We start from the raw sequence: 22,957 nt of genomic DNA, 5'->3' as shown, positions 1-22,957 counted from the left end.
AACACAGAGGAAATGTCAGAAGGTGTTAGAAAACCAAGTAGATGGATGGTAGAGGTTGGTATTTTTACTTCAGAAATTTCTTTCCGGGCAAGAATAATGCATATATGGCACTGGCTGCAAGTTTCTAGTTGTCTACTGAATCTATATGTTATCTTCTAAGTTTTACCTGTCTGAATACTCATTTATCACTGTATTGTTTTGATTAACTGATACATCATCAGCTTAGATTTGAATTTTTGCAATTCTAATCTGAGATATTTGCTCAACTCTCTAAATTACCAACCAACTTCTATTTGCAGATAACCCAGTCTTTTGTTTAAGTATATATTGAGTTATATTGGAATGTATTTCTAATATGTGCTGTTATATATTTGAATAAATAAAATAGTAATTATGGTTAACCTCCACCCTCAAACCATGCAGACGATTTCTAAGCCTAAAATCATAATGAAAACATATCTACTGGCTCCAAAATTATCATTTTCCTGAAGACTTTCTATCTTCACATGTAGAATTAGAGAATCACAGGTTATGGCTGGAAGGGACTTCTGGAGGTACAGTCCCACATACCTTCTTAAAGCAGGGTAAGTTAGAACAGATTTCTCAGGGTAATATCCAAGGTATCTTGAAGTTAATGTTCAACTGGACTTTGAATGTCTCTACAGATGGAGACTGCTCAATTCTATGGCCAACCTCTTCCAGTGTTTGGTCACAGAAACAATCTTCAACAATTCTAATGTTTAATTTTTCTTGTATTCTGCCCATTGTTATTCCTATTGTCTCTTTTCCTGTTATTGGATATAATTGTAAAGAATGTGGCTTCCTCCTCATTTCATGTCCCAGTCAGGCACTGAATTTCATATGCATAATCATTTATACACACTGGTAAGATTCCCCCTAAATCCTCTGCTTTCCAGGATAAACAATCCCAGCTCTCAGCCACTCCCTGTATAAAAGGTGCTTCAGTCCCTTCATCATCTTTGTGGACTTTTGCAGGACTTCCTTTAGCATGTCCATGTCTCTCTTGTACTGAAGAGCCCAGAACTGGATACAGCAGTCCAGGTGTGGCCTCACCAGTGCTGCATAGAGAAGGTTTACGTCCAATAATCTCCTTGCAATGTTGTTGGCCGTTTTTGCCAAGTGTGCATTGCTGACTTCTGGCCAACTTGTCCACCAGGAGCCTGGTTTTTATCTGCAATTATCTGCAAAATTCCTTCCAGACAACCAGCTCTCTGACTTTTCCAATGTCTGTGTGCATAAATTTGTCACCATTGAGTCAGAGACCACACAGAGTCCTATCAGAAGGTAAAATGGCAAAAGCCTTGTTTTAGTCCTCTCTTCTTTTATATCTTAGTTTGCTGCAGGTGGACCTGATTGGTCATTTAATCAGTACATTTCACATGATTGGATAATTACCAGGACACTCATTTGTAAACAACCTTATGAGAAAAACAGCAAAACAGATTGTTAGAAAAATAAAAAAAACACCTGCAGATTGTTTGAATATTTGACTATCATTGCTTATCTCCAGCTCCCTATAGCTTCCCAGGCTGTTTGTGGGAAAACTTACCTAGCCTTCTCTCTCTCTGACCAGGCTGTCGCACCCACAGGAATTTACATTTACCAGGTAATCAGGTCCTGCTTGGTCTCTTGCTAGCCTCATTTCTATGAAGTCTCTTACTTTGCCTTCCTGAGATTCCTCTTTCACTTAAAAGTTTAGGATTTTATATTGTGTACTTTTTTAAGACTTTGTCATTTGTGAATCAGGTTCAGTGCTGAGCTAACCAAAATTCTAGGGCTATTCAGATATAGATTTGGTTTCTTACCTCAGATTATTTTGGTTTTGGATTGTATTGTTAAGCAATGGTAAATGTTTTCTGATTCATAGTCCTAGCCAAAGATTTTGCAATCCTTGTACATATCTGTATTTGTGGAAGACTAAGAACATAATAGAGGTACATACATGCTCCTGACAGAGCATTTTCCAAGGATTCCTCGCTGTCTGACTGTTTGTGTTTTCCTCTTACATTTTCTGTCTTTATTACTAATTTTCCACAAAATATAGGATACCAACTCCTTGGTACCCTGCTTTACCTTTCAATGGACTTAATTAAAAAACCCCTCGAGGTTCCCAACGCAACACCACTTGGCATGACATGCGCTACTGTGTTCTTATATGACACTTGGTATTTTCATGCATGGTATCCTTCTTCAAAAATCTCATGGTCTTGGCAAAAGCTTCATGTCTGTCCTTTACAGTGATGTGGTATTGCAGTGTCAGGTCTGTAGCTGCAGCAGCTGGTAACTGGGAGCATGTGGTACTTGGAGGACATGTGGTCCTTCTGTGGTTGGAGAACTGTCAGTACCACACCTCGGTCAAAGTCATGCAGAAAAACTTCCTGTATGCAATAACGTGTTTCTTTGGCCCAGGAGGGCTGGCAGTTGGGAAGCAACTAACTTTTGGGATTAGAAAAATAATAGAAATACACAAGGTCAGGAAAGGCAACTTTTGGTTGGGACAGGGAAGCATTCAGTATTCCAGGAAGTCTCCCAGAGGCGGACATTTAGCATGTAGGTGGCAAAATGCCATGCTGGGGGAGACTTTCACTGGATAAGCACACTTCACTGGAAGATTGGAAGGCAGAAACTTCTCTTGCTCTGTACAGAAACAGAGAGCTTCTAGTACAGCTACCATAATGCCAGCTTGGCTAGGGAAACCTTCCAGGAGCAGTCAGGTGCCTCCCTCCAGTGTCAGATAAACTGCACTCCTGGGCCTGCAGTAAGACACTGCTGCTGGTCCTGGGTTTCCATCTCCCGCTTCCTGTGCAGTCTGCCTGGACACCAGACCACTTGCTCCTCCCAGCCTGAGACCACTGTCACTTACTAGACATCCACTAGATCCCAGCTAGATTTTCAACTAGCTTTTTTCTCCAGCTGCCTTGGATGACACAAACTTCTTGGTATTTGTTCCGAGAGTCTACTCCAGCACTATTGGGCAAGACTAAAATGTCAGACAATGAGAAGCAGCACAACTTGGACAATGAGAAAGAGCAGAACATTAGTGAGTCTTTTTGGGGTTTTTTTCAGTTTCAGGAACTGGGGACAAGGCTATAGCAGGAAGAAAAATAAATGAAATGCAGTTTTTAGGTGTTGATTACACAAGACAAAAATGGAGAAAGATGGGATATACTCCACGAACAAGCCTTTTCCCAATCTCACATTGCTGCATTTGCCCAAGAGCCCTTGAACAAGAAATTATTGTTTAATTTTATGTTTTAAAATATTACTACTTGTTAACACTATTCCTGTTTGTATCTGGCAGTGATTAATATTTGTTTTCTTAAAAATATCTGAAAACAAAAACAGCAGGGCTATTTTTTGGGCATAATGACATTTTAGTTTTAAATTTATCTTTTCCTTCTCTCAGTCCAGAAGACAAATACCATCACTGTATACCCTCATTTCTGGTCAGGCTCTCAGCTTCTGATATGTAAAAGAGCATCCTCAGATGACATTGAAAGAGTGATTGCACTGAGAGTGTATTTGTAAGATAAAGCAGAGGCATCTGGCATCAGAGCTGGGGAGCATGGGGAGGGAGGAGAAATGCTGGAGTGTGGCTGGGTGACATCTTCCAGTGAGGCACTCAGAGTTGGCGGGTGCTTGGGGCAACTGTCTCTTGCTCCGTACTAGTTGGTGAGCACAGCAGTGGTGCCTACTCACTGCTTTCACAGGTTTGGAGCCATACTTTTAGCATGATTACTGGAGGAAGGCCAAACAGGAACAGATGGGTAGGGAAAGATGTGTGTGAATATAGATGGTGGAGCTGGCATAAGCTTTCATGCAGAGGAGCCCAGGGTACAGTTAAGCTGTGTGTCAGAAAACTTACTTTTTTAGCAGTTGCATAGGCTGAGAATCTGTCCATTTCCACTGTAAGGTGTTTCCTAACCTTTGCAGACAGATAGAGAGAGAGAGAGTACAAGACAGAAGAACAGCATGTATGAAAGCAATTCAGCATGGGTTGGATGATCTTGTCCTGCCTTTTGTGGTACAACCTGGAAAAGTTTATTAAGCTTGGAGGACAATTAGTGGAGAAAAGTGGGATATAATTGTTGGGAGAAGAGGTAGAGAGATTTAGAAGGAATGGTAAGAGATTTTCCTTTCAGCCTTTAAGTAAGTAAGTAAGTAAGTTAGGGGTTGTGATCCCAGGTGTAGATGTAGAGGAATGACTGCCCCAATGTACTTGTATTTTGGAGGATTTGCATTAGTTTTGTTTCTGAGACTATGTCCGTGGAAGTTGTACTTGAACTTGTTGATAAATAGGTGAGGGCCTTCCAAAGACTACAGTGAGGCAGTGGGTAAATGTACACACAGAGGGTAAATTGGATGGGTTCTGGTGTTCACCAAATCATGGAATCAATTAGGTTGGAACAGACCTCTGAGACTGACTCCAACTTGTCTCTGAACATCACCATGCCAACTAGACCATACCACTAGGTGCCACTTTCAGTCTTACCTTAAATACCACCAGTGACAGTGACTCCACCACTCTGGGCTGCCCATTCCAGTATCTAATTACCCTTGCTATGAAAAATTTCTTCCTAGTCTCTAACCTAAACTTCCCTTGGTGCAGCTAAAGGCTGTGTCCTCATGTCCTTTGCTGGTTACCTGGGAGAGGAGACCAACCTCCACCTGTCTAAAAGCCCCTTTTAGGTAGTTGTACAAAGTGCTAAGGTCATCCCTGAGCCTTCTTTTCTTCAGGCTAAACAATACTAGCTCCCTCAGCTGCTCCTCATACTTGTATTCCAGACCCTTCACCATCTTCATCCCCCTTCTCTGGATTTGCTCAGAACTGGACACAGGTCCTGAGGTGCGGCCTCACCATGCCGAGTACAGGGGGACAGTCACTGCCCTGGTCCTGCTGGCCACGCTATTGCTGATACAGGCCAGGATGCCACTGGCCTTCTTGGCCATCTGAGCATGCTTCTGGCTCGTGTTCAGCTGCTGTTCACCAGCAACCCAGGTCCTTTTGCCACTTTTCAGCCACTCCGCCCCCAGCCTGCAGCAATGCAAGTAGTTGATGTGATCCAAGTGCAGGACCGGGCACTGTTTTGTTGAACTTCATGCCTTTGGTCTCAGCCCATCAATCCAGGCTGCCCAGATCACTCACCAGAGCTTTACTACCTTCCAGTGGGTCAGCACTCCAACCCAGCTGTGTTTCTGTGAATTCTCTAATGGTAGGCTCAATCTCCTCTTCCCGATCATCAATAAAGGTATTAAACAGGACAGGGCCCAGTGCTGATCCCTGGGGCACACCACCAGTGACTGGACACCTACTGGATGTCACACCATTCACCACCCCTCTCTGGGCCCAGCCATCTGTCCGACTCTGAACCCAGCAAAGGGTGCACCTGCCCAAGCCATGGGAAGCCAGCTTCTCCAGGAGTCTGTATTGAGACTGGTGTTGAACCTGTCTTGTGGGCACGGTGGCAGCCTTGTCCTGTCACCACCGCTGGGTTTCAGCCACCCAGTGCACTGGCTCCACAGGCCATCTTCCAGAGCTTAGGTACCCTTGACCTCTGCTGGAACAGGGTCTAGGTATGTGTGGTCTAGAGGTATGTATGTCATCTCTTTACTAATTTGATGTAGAGACAGGAAGTTGATCTGTCATATCCAGTTAATGACTAACTTAAAGGATGTTGTGAACTTGTAAGGCAGATTGTGAATGACCGGTGCTGTTCAGAGACTGACCCCAGCTTTGGTGATGGCAAGTCTGTGCCTGCCTAGGCTTCAGTGAGGCCTCTGCCACTTCTTCCCTTCACAACATAAATATCCAGTTGCCACACAGAAAAAGTCACAGGCAGCTGAAGGAGAGGAGCAGATGTGTCTCTTTATGGACTCATCTGCTCCTCTCCTTCAGGACTCTGGATGTGCAAAATTCAAGGCGGGCATGCACCAAGTCTACAAAGGCCTTTCTAAAAGAGACAAGAGAGCTTAGAGGACAGATACCACTGCTGGTGCTACCTCATTTCTAGTCCTCAGATGCTCTAAAAAAACCTGAAACATAGACACATGTGAAATATTCCCATCTGGGAAACTGTCTTCATGCTGATTTAGCCAAGGAGGTCTCCTAGATGGATATATGAGTCAGAAACAAGAAAAATTCTTGTAATTGAGGTATGGCAAAGTTATAAAAAACTTTGTACCATGAAAGAACCCATAACTTTTAGATCTTAGCTCAAACTTGTAAAAGCACTTGTATAATGAAAAAGAAATCTTCATCAAAACACTAGTACAGAAGGTAACTATGTTATCTGCCTCTGCACAAGCATTCCCAGTTGTTTGAAGTGAAAAGGGAAACCCAAAAGTTGTAAAGCAGTGGGTGCATTCTTCCCTTGTGCTGAGATGCCCAGGCATCTCTTTTACCTTGCAGTTTCGCACATCAATCAAGATGTTTGAGAAATACACAGTACTTTTTTTCTTAGAAGCTTTAAAATTTTTTATAGTAAAAGACTATTCCTTTTTCCATACTAGGACTTGAGAATTGAGATCAGCTTTTCTGTAAAATATATTGATAAATGCTATAAAACATTGTAGATAACCTACATTTTAAATCTGACCTTTGATATTATAATGTTGAAGGGTTTTGTAACAGGGAAAATAAAAAAATACCCCTGGCTTGAACCTGGGATTGATTATGCATGACTGTACTTTATTTCACCATGAAAGTCCAATTACATACTTCCATGTGATCCAAGATAAGATGAGAGGAAGTCTGCATTGTTGCCCAAAGTAAGATTTCTTTTTAAATTTAGCTTCTTAGTTCTATACCAATACATATGTTTATTTCTGTAGTCAGTGAGAACAAAGGAATGTGTTTTCCCAGTAGCACCAAAACAATGTAGTCAGGGCAGTAGCACCTTCTGTTCTGTCGTGTGTGTCTGTTGCATACTGCAGCTTAAAACATTATGGAAGGAAACTCATGCTTCCAAAGCAACAGACAATGTCAGCATCTTCCTGTCCCAAGAAAAACATAAAAATGCTTTCATCATTAGACCTTGTATTAGTGCGCTATTAAAAGTACACTTGAGGTATTTTCATTCTTTGTCGGTAAATATTAATTGAAACTACCTTCTCAAGTAACTTAATTTCACTCATTTCACATATTTTCTGCCTAATGTCATGTATTTTCTTATTTTAGGTGCCGATCAGCAGCGAAAATCTGTGTAATTCATGTATTTATAACTGAAAGCTATGTAATAGACCATGTTAAATGAACTAATCCACAGAGTAAAACTGCACTAACTTATGCCTTAGGGACACAATCTTAGGGACACATCTTTCAGAACTACTTAGAGACCGACACACTGGGCTTTATGTTTTTTTGTTTAGTGCTCTTATTATTTAGTGCAACTTATTATTGGCATATTGGCAATATTTAATAACAACAATTTATATTATGAAGCATTTAATATAAATGTTACAAACAGCAAAAATGCAAGCTATGGTTTTATTGTTTGTAATATTAAAGGAAGTGACCTGTATTAAATGAGTACAAATACCACAAATAATCTATTTTTCTGAGCCAAATAACTAACCCACATGTCCCTCAAACATAAAAAAGCATCAGACACAGAAAGGCAGAGCAAGAGCACTGCAGTTTAACAGTGTGATGGTCAGAGGTTTCTTCCCTGCAGAAGATGATTAGGCTTTCAGAATGTATCAAATTAGGCTCTGGAGTCATGCCAGTACTGCAAAGTCCTTAAGAGAGTTCAAAGATGTAGCCTAACAGCCTTTACCTTTGCTGTGCTGTGTCTGTTCTTTAGATCTTGCTCTGGTGTTGTTAACTGTTTAATTACCAAGTGAAAATTGAGATCTAACCCACAGGAATCATTTATAAAGCATATATCTATCTGATACGGATTATCTGATTTTACCGAGTAGAGCAATTTTGTGTTCTCTCCTTGAATGGCGTGGTGGTAAGCATAGTAGATATAAATATCTAATCAGAGAAAAGCAGTTATACTTGCTGATCTTTTTATTTTCTGAAAGCTCTTGCAAGCTCTCTTTCAACAACATTTTTAAGAAGTTCTGGTTTTAGAATTCACCACTGTCATTGAACCTGAAAGATGCTAGTCTCCTTAAGACGCAAGCAGGTTGGTTAAGGTAGGGAAGGTCAATAAAGTGAGAAAATTAGTAAATTATTTTAGTCTGTCTTACTTGAATGCTTGTTGTCTACATGTTGTTTATTTATAAGAGATATTGAGTATCTCTGAGCAAAGTTTTATGTCTGTTAAAGTTAGTGCACTGTGAAAAAATGTCCTTGAAGCACATAAATTTAGGACAAGTAGATATTATGAGGTTATTATGAGCAACTGCTTTTTAAATGAAAAATGGCACTGATTGCCCCCAGTATATGCTGTATTCCTCACTTAGGCCTGGAGCACTTGCTTTTGAAATACTTATTGTCAATATTAGTAATTTGGAAACTTGTGACTTGCTGGACTATATTTTAGAACTCTGTTTTATAGGGACTTGGGATTTTTCACATTTGAAAGATCAGGTTAGAATGAGTAATCTTGGGTATGCACATCTCCTGTTAAATTATGCAAGTCTTGACCGATAATAGGGTTTGAGATGACAAGGGGATTGAGAAGATTAAGTTTCCTTGCAAGGATATATATTCATGCAGAGCTGAATCCAGATATTCAGCAGCAAAGGTCTTGTGCTCCAGTGCTGGAACATCTTGATGTGTCTAACTTCCACTGAAATCTATAGGACTAATAGATGCTGAATAAGGGCTATTGTCTTGTAATTGGTACAAGACTTGAAAACAGAAATATAAATCTTTGCAGATCAATTCTCTTTACTATGTTTTAATCCTTATTACTGGCTTTTTCAAGTTTTGGCAAATGTACACATGCTTAATTTACTACCATAAGTGTTTCCCTTTAGCAGTCCCATTAAAGGTGATTTGTAGGTAATTGCAGATTGGAGCCTTACAGTGTGTTTCATCTGTGTAAAACAGTCACAAGATTGAGTCTACCATGCTATTGTCCAGATTATAATGATAATTGCCATTTCCTGTTCTTGTTACATTACATGTCACAAGTAATGGATTAAATTTATGACTTTTTTATTGCTGTCCTATTTTTTGCTACTGAACCAGAATGGATTACCAGATTACTGTCTTGGGGAAACCCCCAGAGAATCCAGACATTAAAAAGTAAATGGAATTCCATTTTTTGACACAAAGTTTTGTAAGAAGAAAACCTGGCATATGGTTAATCCCCAATTATGGAATAAAATAATTTAATATTGCCTAAAAATAATTATGTTTACTAGCAATAGAATCAACCTTGTTCATTTATTGGTAAAACATATACTACTATTGCTTTATAATGTGTTAAGGTAAATAGATGTATTTTAAAAATATTTATTTGTAAACAGAAAAGAATTATAATTTTGAGTGCATCTGGTATATGTTTGAGATAAAGTTTAAATCTATATAAATTATACCTGGTAGGAAATTAGGCTGATTTTAAATTTTGTTTTATTTTTAATGTCAGTCAATTTTTTTTAAAAAATGCTATTTAATGGTAGTCAACTTTACTGTCACCAGGGATTAAATTAAAGACATAAAAATTACAAAATTTAGAGTGAGCATTTAGAATTTGAAATATAAAAAGGTAATACTGCAATCCACCACCCTTTTGAATATCAGAAAAAATGTTCCTTCTGACTTTGGTGAGAGCTGGATCATGAGCAAGAGCAGGCACAAGCTGTGGCAAACTAATTTTTATGGAACAGTCATGAAGAGTGAGGCAGCTTCCATGCTGCAAAGAGGATTCCAACAGCAGTCTAGTAAATAATAATTAGCGGTTAATCAGGTAAGGGCAGGAGAAATGGGAAGACTTAGAAGAAAAAGGGTCCTTTAAAGGAGGCAAATAAGTACTGAGAAGAAGGAAAAAGGAGTTAAAGCTTAGAGAAAACACTGGAAGACTGAGTGCAAAAAGAGAGGGGTGAAAAGGATGTTAACACGTGCTAAGCAATGTAAAGAATACTGGGAAGGGAGGTGGCTAGTAGGGATTAAGCAAGAGACTGTGGAAGGTGGAAAACCAGAAATGATGATTTCATTCCCTGCTGGTAGCAGCAGCTCAGGAACCTTGGAACAGATGAGTGAAATCACAAGCTCTGGCAATGGGTACAAAAGTCACCTCATGAAAGGAGGGAGAGGAAATCTGGGACACGTTGAAAAGTGGAGGTAGGCAGGAAATTGAGAAGAGGATTTCATACAGTAAAAATGATTGTGGCTGTTACATTTTTAAGTATGTGAAATTGTAAGGGGTTTTTTGACAAACTGGCAAAACTTCTGTGCTCATTTGGGATCTCTAGTAGCTCAGCTTTTTTAAAAGCTAGAGAGAACCTGGACCAGAAGCATTCTGTAGGCGAAATTCCTGCATTCAACCTTACTTTTAACTCCACTACCTCTTCAAGGCATTATACATGACATCCCTATGTACTTATGAACCAAAAAGCCAACTAATACTGACAGAAATGCCAAAATTTATCCTTGGTGTGTCTACCAGAGATGAATTTCCTCTATATTCTGAAGTCAGGCACTCAGTATGAAATTCAGCTTTTCCTGACACTATTAGCTCTGCTGTTCTGCTAGAAGTGGTCGATACTGCAGGCACCATAGGTCATATTCCCAATTTATTTCTATGACCATTAGGTCTGTGTGAAAAGTTGTGGACAAGGATTAAATCTAAACTGTTCAGTGCATTATTTCAAGTTTCATATCTAGAGAAATGTTGAAAAAGAACAGAAAAGATTTGGTAATCTTAGTTGAGCAGCTGAGAGATAGGACCACCCCCACCTGCACCCCAGGGTAGAAATTAATAGTGAATGAAGTAGTAAGAGCTGTCCTGGGCACTGCTAACAGCCCCTGTTCAAAGCAGAGCATTGTCTCTGAAGGGCATCACCTTTTGTACTGTGTAATTGCCCACAAGTGGTGTACGTCCACAGGAGGTGGAAGGAAAATAAGAAAATGCTGAATTTGGCTTCAACTTCTGAATTACAAAAGAGGGTAAAAAACAGTCCCAACAATTTATTTTCTTGAAAGGGTCTCAGTCAAGTGGCCAACTCATGTACAGCTTAGACTGCCTGCTATTGGAACACTAGGGCCTGAAGACAGTATTAACCGCAGGCTGTTTAAACTTCTCTTTTAGCATTTAAAATGTAATACATTTTTTTCCAGCTTTCAAAGGCCACATGTTGCATGGCTAAAACAAAGTCCAAAGTCAAGAACTGCCGAGTCTGCCTCTTCTCTTACCAGGTTTTCTCATCATGAGGTTCAGATGTCTGTTCAAGTACAAATCTGTGGAATGTCACAGCCAGGTTGCACTATACAGAACAGGCAAGTTGTTGTGAGGATTATCCTGTTAACAGAGTTTACTGTTACCTGATACTAACATGATGTGCCTGTCTTGATCTTGATAACAGTGGTCAGAATGACTCAAACTGGGTAGAAGGTGGCTGATGAGTAAAGCTGATGGAAAAGTAAGACCTGCGTTTTTCTGAAATTATCTCTATATAAGAATCACTTTCCTCAAGGCAAATATTTAAAAGAAATTTCTGTCAAATGAATTGTCAGTGTTATATTACTTTGCACTTAAAAGAGAATATTTATACCTTGAGGTATTTTTTGGAGGCTCTACAGGACTGTGTTTTCTGCACGTGCACCACCACCATCTCCCAGAGAAGTCAAGAGTTTAGGAATGTTCATGATATGTTTTGCTCCAGGGAACAGTGTCCTTGTCCAGACAATATCTTCCATTATGCCTTGCAGTTGTGATAGTCTTGTGATGCCTCAAAGGTGTTGATCTAGATGACAGAATAATATGGAGGTGTTTTGGCTTACTGATCCCAAAACAAAAGCAAGTAATGTTGATATCCAGAACACAGGTAAATGTTATGAAGACCGTAGTGCCTTACTTTTGAGGTTTTTCTGTCATACTGTGAAATACTCATTCAAGTCATACTTCTGGTTGATGTGGGAGGATAAATTCCTGAAATGGTTAAGGTGATGCTGTGGAATGCTATTTGTATCATTGATATGGGGGGAGAAGAGAAAAAAGATTCCTAAAATCTGAATTCAGAGAGATAAAAGAAAACTCAACATAAAAGTAGTCTCATGGTTCTTCCTGAATGGATTCAGCTAAACAAATACAAACTCCAGATCTCAAAGTGCAGTGCAGAAGATGTTGAATAAAGAAGGCCTAAATAAGCACTAGAGGTTTTTCAGAAATGAAAAATCTTATATAAACATTGTTTTGTCTGAATTAAAGTATAACTACTTTTAGCTTGTCATTTTAACAAGGCTTCAGCTTAGTCTAGCTTTGAGGGAAAAGTGATGGTTGAAGAACACATGCAAAAACACCTCTCAATACCTGGGAATTAAAGAAAGAATGAGGGAAGAATGCAGAGGAGACTTCTGAGACATCTGAAACTGTCATGGTGGAATCTTTGTCAAAAACAAAAGCTATAGCTACATGAATACAGAAAAGAAAAAAATAGCAGTTGTAAACTTGTATGAAACAGATTTAATTAAAACCAGGAAAAAAAAGAAAGAAAGAGCAATCCAGACCACTTGTTTCTGTGAAACACAACTATAAGAAGTGAGAGCCTTGTGTACAAAAGGCTACATTGATTCCAGAAAAAAAATGGTTGTTTTTAATGAAGACAATCACACAATCATACCTGTATGGGTGTAAATCCATAGTGGTGGTTATGCCAATATAGTAAAAAGAACTTGCCTTAATAAAGAAATTGAGTACATGGTATTGAAATATATCAGTTTATTATCTGCTATGTATTTAAGAGTAATATTTACAATCAGAACAGCCAAGCCCAACAAAAAGAGCAAAGAAATATCTTTGTAATTTAAAATAATTGTAAATTATCAATTCCCAACGTATATTTGACACTACCCAAGGGTCACAAGTCTCTTTCTGGCGACTTTGGAAACAAATTCTGTAAGTGGTAGGCTCTTTTATTTTAATATGTTTTTCCTTTTTCAACAGTGACTGTATAAGTTGCTGCGCTTCGTGCTATCTGTATGCAGAGGTCGTTGTGCTTCAGCTGTGTATACAAAAATACACATTTGGAAGAATCTGTTCAGATATATATTAGCTTCACAAACTGTGTTAAGTTATATAATGAATGAAAAATTAATAATTAAATGGATGTTAATGTATGTAGTGATAGATGTTTATATATAACTTAAATGCACCTAGAAAGTAGCAAATGCAAATGGGATGTTCACTTCTGACACAAGGAGGAATCCAGGCACTCAAGCATATAATGCTATCATCAATATTTTCTCATGCACATGAAATTTCCTTTACCTCACAGAAGAGGTAGTACTTTCAATGCCAACATATAAAGGAAAAAAATATAAGTGAATACAGTAATATTGAATCTATTTAACATATCTAACTGATGAGATCCATGAAAGTCTAAAAAATGCCCCTGTGAGATTAGCCTGAGCAGAGAATTTTTATCAAGTACCCAGGCAGTAGCAAAGATTGTATTTGCAGTCAGTGTTAGCAGCAAAAATACATGTGCTGATGACCTAGATGTACTTTATAGTAACAAATCAATGGGTTTGCATAGTAGAATATGTCTGAAATGTTGATTGGACAAAAGTACTGCAAATTCTAAGAAACAAGAATCTTATTATTTCCTCTTGATTTAGAATTTTTTTCCAGAAGTTTGGAAGCAGATAAGTAGTCTCTTTTTCTTAAGGACAGTAGACCAAGCCTAAATCTTGTTTTGCTGGCTGCTCTGTTATTTTATATGTATGTTGTCATGGAAGATAAAGCTTAATTGTACTGTGCATGGTTTGTTACTAAAACCGCTGGAAGGACTTGATTGCTTCTGAGATGATGAAACACTTACAGTGAACGTGTATCTCAATGGGATCCATTCCTATTTGGGACATTGTTGTAAGTGTCCTTACTGGACACTCTCTGCAGCACATGGCATGGGGAGCCTCCTATTTTGCATCCCTCTGTTCAGAGTGTCCAATAATCAGTGCTTGTACTAATGATGTGATCTTACCTTATCCTGGACCTGTCAATAACAAGACCCATGCAAACCCTTCCTCGGCGGGATGGGATGGAGAAAGCATGCTCCCAGCTGTGCTTTGGATTGGACACTTCACAGCTCTGCTGGGTGCTTGCAGAGGGCATGGAGGGAACAGCTGCTGTCCTTGGTTCCCAGTCAGAAACTCCAGACTGTAATTATACACCTCAGCAAGATAGATGAACTTGGCATCAAGAACTACTGTTTGCCTTTTCATTAAGGCTAAGTAGTCTGGATGAAACTGATGCAATTGTTCCCCTCAGTCTGTTTTATCTGACCTCTTTCCACACTGAGGCTGATGGGAGAGCAGCAGTGCAGCTGTGACACAGGTCACTTAGGATAACCTTCACTGAGCCATGATCATACTGTCAGGCCATCTCAAACATATCTTCATGAGTAGTACTGTTTACTTCCCATAAGGCAAATTCTGTTTTGTGAAAGAATGAAAATGTTTGGCTTTTATTATAGTGAAGATGGATGCAAACTTGAAATATCAAAAGCTAAGCAAAACAAGATATCCATCCATCACTTCCCATGGACAGGTAGGTATTCAGCCATCTCCAGCAAGACTCCATCAAGTGTAACAGACACTTGGGAAGACAACACTGTAACTCTTGAGTGTTCCTCCTCCTTCCATCTTTCACCCAGCTTTTATTGCTGAGAGTGATGCCATGTGGTGTGGCATCAGCTGGGATCAAATTGATCAATTGGGATCAGCTTTCCAGGCTGATCTATCTCTGATTCTGCCTCTTTGCATTTCTAAATTAAAATATGCTTTTAGCTGGTCTTTTCAAACAAGAGAAGTCTAACATGATGAAAACCTAAAATACTTGGTGGTCTTTTATACCTGTCTCAAATGACAGGTATAAGAGGACAGGCAATGCTTTTGAAAATTGATAATCTTAGTTGAGACCAATTTTCTTAAAATCTCTCTTTGGCAAGTCAGATATTCTGCTGGGAGATGGCAGTTGGACTTTGTTCATCTGACTCCATTTTTCCATACTGAAAAAAATAAAGATACTGCCTTCAGTTGCAGTGCTATTTGATTTGTTAAAATGTGGCCTGCTTATATACCAGTTTACTCTTACTGACACAAATTTTAAGTCTGGGACTAAAACAAGGCTATTTAAGAAGCTAAATTATCTGTGCTGATGCTAATGGGTCCACTAGTCAAATTAGGTATTTTTTTTTGTTATTGCATCTCCTGCTTATCAAGTCTTTAGCTGGCTAAATAAACGGAGTGCTATTTAAATACTGTATCTCTGCACTAACTTTGTCAACAGAGCTTCTAGATCATTGAATGAGTAGCAATGGAAGATGCAGTCCAGGTGAAGTCAAGAGGCAATGACAAATATGCAACACTCTTAAGTCAGGACACTTACTAGAATATGTAATTACTGGGTTTAGTGCACATAAATGCAGCTGTTTTACTTTTAAAATGGCATTGCTGTCCCATGCAATGGGTGGCCCCTTTAGGAATCCATGGCACTGTTGCAGTAAATGACTTTACTCTCTCTACATAAACCTTCAACTGCTTATTGTCTTTTAGAATTCTACCTAGGAGGCTGTCATCTCAAGCATATATGATAAAGGCCAGCAGTTGTCATGGTGGGTCTTTAGAGTCCATTTAAGACAATTCATAGTAAATGGTAAAGATGGTCTCTGCAAGGAAGGATATGTAGTAGGACCTTACATACCAAGTTCAGCAGCTGGGACTTGGAAGATTTGTCTGTCAAGTTACTGTTGCATTTCATGGGCACTAAAGTATCAGCATCAGCAGAAAACCTTCTGCTAGAGCCTGGGCACTCTGGATCAGCTGGGCACAGTTTGATCCAGGTGCATTATTCACCTCAGCTGGCTTGGGTACTCACAATAAAAATAATTTGCTTTGATATGATTTACTACAGTGGTATTGAGTAGAAACTTTTTCCAGAGGGTAAGACACCTGAAAATGAGCATGGTAAACATTTTAAAGTATTTTAAGAATGTGAAGTGTCATGTGGATTCACTCAAAACTAAATGTCTGTTATCTCCAGAGAAAAGCAAAGAAAGAGATCTTCAAAAAGTATCTAGGAAAGTGTCTTACAGGATTTCCTTTTTGCATGTGAAGTAGTGTTTGAACGGGTAGTAGGCAAGATAGAAGCTTTTTAGCATAAACATAGTAACACAAATTTTATCTTTCCATGCTTTGATGACCAATGAAGAATCTTTTCATAAAGCTTGGATGGTGGCTTGAGATATGTTTTACAAAACTTCTTAGTAATGAGTGTATTAATCTGTTTTATACTAAAAGCTGCAAGTTAGATGTTTAATTTTTGGGAAAGCTGAAGCATATAAAGATTATGTCAATAGCAACCCAAGAACTCATCTGCAAAAATAAGACCAGAGCTTGCACTGCCTGAATCCCTGTGTTCTATTCAGTATGTTGCACTGCTCTGCATTCTTCAGCAGAAGTACTGTGTCAATTCTGAGTCCTCTGTTCTTCATTGGCCCTTTCCCATGATAATCCAGAGCACACTCAAACTAGTGTATCTTTCCAGTGAGGTTGTATGATTTTGTGATGATTGGTAATACAATTCCTTGTTATTTTTTGTGAAAAAAATACTTCATTTACATTTATCATGCCTCTGCAATCATATGGCCAGATACTGTAACTCATTATATTTATGAATAATAAGCAAGAATTACAGAGTTGCAATCAGTTCAGGAGTTTCCTTTTTATAATTCATAGATTGGAGATTATTGTATTCAGAAAGTTTGAGGACTGGATCAAAAAGTTATTAGAGGCAATACAAAACTCTAGATCTTAAGTTTGAACCTTTGCTGAGACTTTTACATAGATGCATTTTTGTTTTGAGTTCATTCAAATCCTATAAAATGAGATCATTGAAAAAAGGAGGGGAAATGTGGAGAAAAAGACAGAAATTAGAGCTTATATGTCTTAGGTGGCTAGCATGCCATGCAGTTTAAAGTGTGATGCAGTTTTAAATTTGTCCTCTTTTTTGTATCTGTTTAACTCTTCATTTCCAGTACTTAATATTTTAAATTGGCTTCATAAGGAAGTAAGACCCATGAAATCTCCCTTTCACTGCCCTCCACAGCAATAATTCTTGAGACTTCTCGTCAATTAAACAATAGAGTAAAAGCCTTCAACTTAGAAGAAGCTGGTCATACAAATGGTTTATGAGAACTCATTAGTCAGGAAGGGAAGAGACACATTCACTTAAAGCCATGCAAGACTCAGATCTTGTTTAGCCTGGTTGGACAAAATGACACACATGCTCACTGGCTCATCAGTGGGCGACAAAGGTAATAGGTGTAAAAAGTTAGGCTGAATCAACTTAGTTCCTGCTGTAATACAGAATGATTTCAGGAAACTGCATCAGAGCTGAATTTCGCCCAGACTTGTTAGAAAGGAGTCAGGAGCTCTTTGAAGTAGTTGCAGTCATAATAAGCATGGCTGGGGTTTGATAGTAGCAAAGACTTCTCAGTGAGTAGCCAGACTGAGCTAACAGGTCATGTCTCGAGCAGTGAACCTACCTGCAGGCAAGGGGGAGTGGGCAGTGAGACAGGCTGGTTCAGGAACAGCACATCAAGGAGCTCCAGAACCATACAAATCACTTCCTATACAAAGGTAATAACAGAGAAATAGAACTTGAAGCTAATAAAATGGGAACAGAAGGTGAAGTATCAGACTACTGGAATTTTACTTGAAATACCTTCTAGTAGCTAACAGTGAAAGCACTACCAAATCTGTTCAGATACCACCTCTGGAAACTGGGAAATAAGCTAGGTAGATGTAAGGCTCAACAGCCATTTTCATGGATATTCTGGTTCCACATTATGAGGTGGGTTTTTTAATAATTTATCTTAATCTCCTTTGAAGCTATTAGGTTAAACTATAAGAAACAAACAGAACCCCTTCAAGATGCACAATATCTGTTATTGGTCATTTTCTTAATTATTGTGGGTCAATGCCAGTGGACAGCTAAGCACTACACCAAGTGCTTACTCAGTTTCCCCCTGCTGGATGGGAAAAGAGGGAAGGAATATCAAAAGCAAGAAAACTTGGGATCAAGAAAAAAAAAAGAATTGTTTAGTAAGTAAAGGAGAAGTAAAAGAGTGTAGGGAAACAAAAGTGATGCAAAGACAATCAGTCACTACGTCCCACAGGTAGCCTGATTCCCATCCTGTTCCCAAACAAAAGATGTGTAACTTCCTAAACCATCTCTTTTCCCTGCTGCTGCTGGGCATGATGTGACATGTTGGGTGACATGTCTTTGGTTAGGTGGGTCATCTGCCTCTTACGCTATTGCAGCAAATTGAGAAACCAAGGAAGTCTTGATGCTCTGCAGACACTGCTTAGCAAAAGCTGGAATGTTTGTTTGTTACCAGTATCATTTTGGTCAAAAATCTAAACCCCATACAAGCCACTATGATGAAAATTAATTCTGTCCTATCTGGACCCAGTACACTTATGTAGGAAATTTGTAATACTAAAGGTGTGCTGTTTTACTGTGACCTTTCTCAGTAAAATGTTATTTCAAAATATACCTTATTTCCATTCTTAAAGATTAAAAAAAAAATCTTCATTTTAAGGATTCTATTAAGTCTTTGGTGGATACAGCGACCTCAGGATGCTTGTGGGAGGAAGGCTGGGATCTGTCTGTCGGTTTAAATGCATATTTTAAGATGACTTACATTTTGTTCTATCAGGAAGTGCTCTTTCCTTCTCTTCCTAGTGTTTCCCTACCAATACATCCATGTATGGGTGCTGCTCATTTCTCAATTCTGACGCTGTCATTTCTCTTTCTAACCAGCCTTCTGTGCTGGTGACTGCTGCTATAGCACTTTTGCTTTGGCTGGGCAGGCAAAGTGAATCCCAGTGAAGCAATTCATCATTTATGAAACTCCCACCAGAAATTTTAATATCAGCACCTGTGATCGATGAAGAGTGTTCCAATCAATGTATGGAGCATTTTAACACATAATTTTCACAGTGTTAAACTGAACTTGTCACGTAAATCCCCAGCTTAGTATATGCATGTGGGGAGCCTAGCTGCCTTAAAGAAAATCTAATGTATAATGCATATTTTATTCAGCATTACCATTCTTTCTCCCTATCTCTCCGTTTCTTTCCTTTGTCACTGCCCTGTCCTACACATATGTAATTTAGTGCCGTAATTTGGTCACAGCTCTTCCTATTTCATATATACCCGTGCACATTTATGTACATGTCAGTGTAATACATGCCTAAGCCATCTGGTATCTTTCCTTGCAAATGTTCACACAGAAAATTGACTGTGAGTAAGGTTCTGAACCTGCCTGTCCAAATGGTCCATATTTGTTTGATTTTTCTAGCAAATGCATAGATCCTATTAGTGAGACTGATCCAACATATTTCCATGTGTCAGCTGTACCTGCTGCAAGTGTCATTCTGTTCAGTGATAACAGGACTTGCATCCTAAAATAGAGAGAAAACAAGAACATCAGGTCCTTTTGAGGATCTGAATTGCTTTTTCTACCATCTGCTGACCAATGCTTTGAAAGAAAGAAAGTCTGTGTCTGGATTGACACCTTCCTTCTTTCTAAGCCAATAAAGGATCGGCCTGTTAAAGAGCCCAGACATGCCATGTTTGCAAGAGAAGCTTATTAGAACATAAAATGTCACTGGTATCATATGTTTGCAACTCATTGCAGTATACAGGAGCAGATACAGGTATTCTTTTAGTGTATTTGTTACATTTAATTATTCTTTGAAATGGCTTAATTTTACTGTGAAATAAAACTATTTTATTTTTATTTTACTATGATACAGAAATTGCAGAACAAGTTACCAAATGGGAGAAAAAGATGTGAAGTGGTGCTTGACTTCCTTGTTTTATTGTTACATATACTTTGGAAAGATCTTTCAGATATTTCTCTATGAATATTTTTTTCATTAACAGGTAAATGCCAGAGCTGGAAATTGTAGGAGTTAGAAGATACAATGCAGGACCCAGTTTAATTATCATTATGAGGTGTAGAAATGATTGTGTTGCTGGAGGGAGTGTTTGGGGTGAAGAATTTCTGATGTTTGCTAAAGAGTAATACAATTTTAGATGGATCAGTTATCTATTCTAGCAGTGTTTACAGAATAAGGAAAATAAAAATTTTCCCTGATATTCAAATCTGGATATTCTGCATTTCATATATGTAGCTATGCACGTCATCCATTGCTTTTTCGTGCACAATTCATTTCATCTGAAATCAACCATTATTAAATTCCATTTTATATTATCCAATAGGGCATCGTCAATCACCCAGGGAAAGGTAGTATTATATATTAGTCCAATAACATCTCTCTTGCACAACACATTAATTTTAATTGTAAGCATTTCATTAAAGCAATATTTACTTGCTGCTAATTCCCCTGTATGCAGTATACCACTGACACAATAAGCTCTTTTTGTAACTGCATGGAAATTCTCCTCTATTCTAACCTTAAATACATTCAGCTGTATTGAATTACTGTGGAATTCTGCCTAGAGCCCGTAGTCATTGCATCCCTAACCTCACAGACAAAGGTCTAGTGCTGAATCAGCTCACCTTTGTGGTTTCACAGTGCCAGTATGCACTTGATACTGGGACAGACCATGGTTGTTTTTCACTTTTGTTGGCTTATGAAACATTCTATTGCTCGACTGGAACACAGCCGCAGCACTATTGCTCTGTGAAATTTTGCTGTTCCTGTTACACAGTCCAATTTTGCAGGAAGTCACACAGTCACCATTGAAAAATCTTCCTTCAGGGGCTTTGTGGGTCTCTTTTATTGTTTAGGTAGGTTGGAGCTCAGGAAGAAATCATTTCTCTGATCTCAGATTGACCATGTTAAGAGGTGAGCTAAGCAGCTATCTCTGCCTCTGCAATCTACTGTACCATACTTGTTTTCTTTGCCATTTGTGACACAAAATGCCTGATGTTAGCTGAGACAATATGTATCTACTGATCAGCAAGGACAGCTGTAGCAAAATTAGTGGAAGGGATTTATCTTTATACATATGTTTGCTGGGCTGTTTGAATTAGCTTCTGTTTCTTCCCTTGTACCTTTGGATATCATCTGCACAGAATTTGCAGTTTCCCTATAACTGTATTAAACAGGAGAAGGAAATAGTCATGTGCATGTGCACTGTTCTGGTAGGACAGACACACAAGACCTATGTGGCGTGCCAGTGGGCATCTCATGACCCAGAAAAATCGTAACTGTGTTAGCATGACTGAGCAAAGGCTAATTCTCCCTTCCTTTGATTACTGTAAGTAGTCTGACTGCCCTAAAGTGCCTGTGATTACTGTTCCACCTTTGGTGCCAGAGCTGCCTCATCTGGTGCTGTCTGGGAGGAGGGAGTTGGGGACTTCTTGCAGCAGTTTATTGCACAGTGTAGGCATATGCTTGAAATCTTCACACACATTTTATTCTCTTCCACTAGAGGCCAAGACATCTCTAAGCATGTTTCCAACGATTATCCCTTGTATTCTTACCTCTCAGCCACATCTACCTCCTGTAATCTGTCAGTCTCCTATGCTTAGTACTGCCTTTCTTGTCTGCCTCAGAGGCCTGTAGAGGCCTTTCAATCCCACTTCTGCTTCAATCTTCTTCTTGCCAAGTACATGAGCTGTCCTTACAGCTACTGGTACTAGACCCCTTCTGCAGTTGTGTCATTGTCTGTACCTGGCTCTGCTTGTGTGCCTCTGGAGAAGGTGGCTACTAAGCATTTTAACATTTCATGCCATTTATTTCCTGCTATAAATCCATCAGCTTTGTCTTTTCATCTGGTTTATGTTTAATTTCTTTTACTGAAGACACAAGAGTAAAGGTGATAAGCACTGAGGGCCTGAGGGGTACAGTCACAGCACTGACCTCCCCCCTGTTCCTCTTCTGTGGGAGAGGTGAGAATGAAGAGAGAAAGTAGTTTGGGCTGATTGCCAGCAGAAGCAGATGACACTGGCTGCATTGCAAGGGAGCCAGAGAGCAGGGCAAAAAGCCAGAGCCTAAGTGTAAATGCTGGAGTTTAGGCAGACCAGGGTTCCAGTCAAACCTTCATGCATGGACTCATCAAAACCCCAATCAAATTTACATAAAATGTGTATATATTTTCATGCTGTAAGTCTCATACTCCCTAATTCCCCTCATCATGCATTAAACCTCTTGCACTTCTTCCATTCTCCCTATCCCTCAATTTATTCTCACCTTTCTCTTGCACCTGAAGGCATTTTTTCTGTGGTGTCACTGGCCTCTGTGCTCTATGGGTGCTTCTAGTCCGCTCAGAAATTCACAGAAAATGAGCTCAGAATTACTATGTGGCCATCCCTTATCCAGTCTGCAGAATAAAAAAGTGATTTTTTAGAAAATCATAGTAAAGCAACACTTAAAAATAACATGTATTGGAATGTGTAGATTGCTGTTCATTGAGCATATGTTGACTAACAAAAAGTGGTTTTTTATGTAGATTTTACAAAGAAATATACTAAAAATGTTGAAGGCAATAATTAATACTTCAGCTACTAGTGTCTAAATAATCTGACAAGATTACTCTTGTAGGTTCAATTTGCTGTTCTTTATCATCTTTTATTGCAGCATAGAAAGGTTATAGGCATGTGATTAGTGAAAACAGATATAAAAACTTATAAATAATCATATTTTATACAATGGGAAAACAGCATGTTTAGCTTTTCATCAAAGCATAGCTTGAATATTTAAGGGAATTTTCAGAAGTCTATTTCCAAGAAAGCTGGAGAGCCAATGAAAATGTGCCTGCCTTCTGCATGGCTTATT

General features: G+C 38.9%; 1 protein-coding gene across 15 annotated transcripts in view; it reads left to right on the top strand.

The window, feature by feature from the left end:
• The window catches only part of MYT1L (myelin transcription factor 1 like), a 300,554-nt gene that overhangs the window by 128,207 nt on the left and 149,390 nt on the right, over nt 1-22,957 (top strand). The window lies entirely within an intron of this gene.

Source organism: Zonotrichia leucophrys, chromosome 3 (assembly GCF_028769735.1).
Source record: "Zonotrichia leucophrys gambelii isolate GWCS_2022_RI chromosome 3, RI_Zleu_2.0, whole genome shotgun sequence".
NCBI lineage: Eukaryota > Metazoa > Chordata > Aves > Passeriformes > Passerellidae > Zonotrichia > Zonotrichia leucophrys.
Note: the sequence above shows the minus strand (reverse complement) of the source record. Positions and strands in the feature narration are given on the sequence as shown.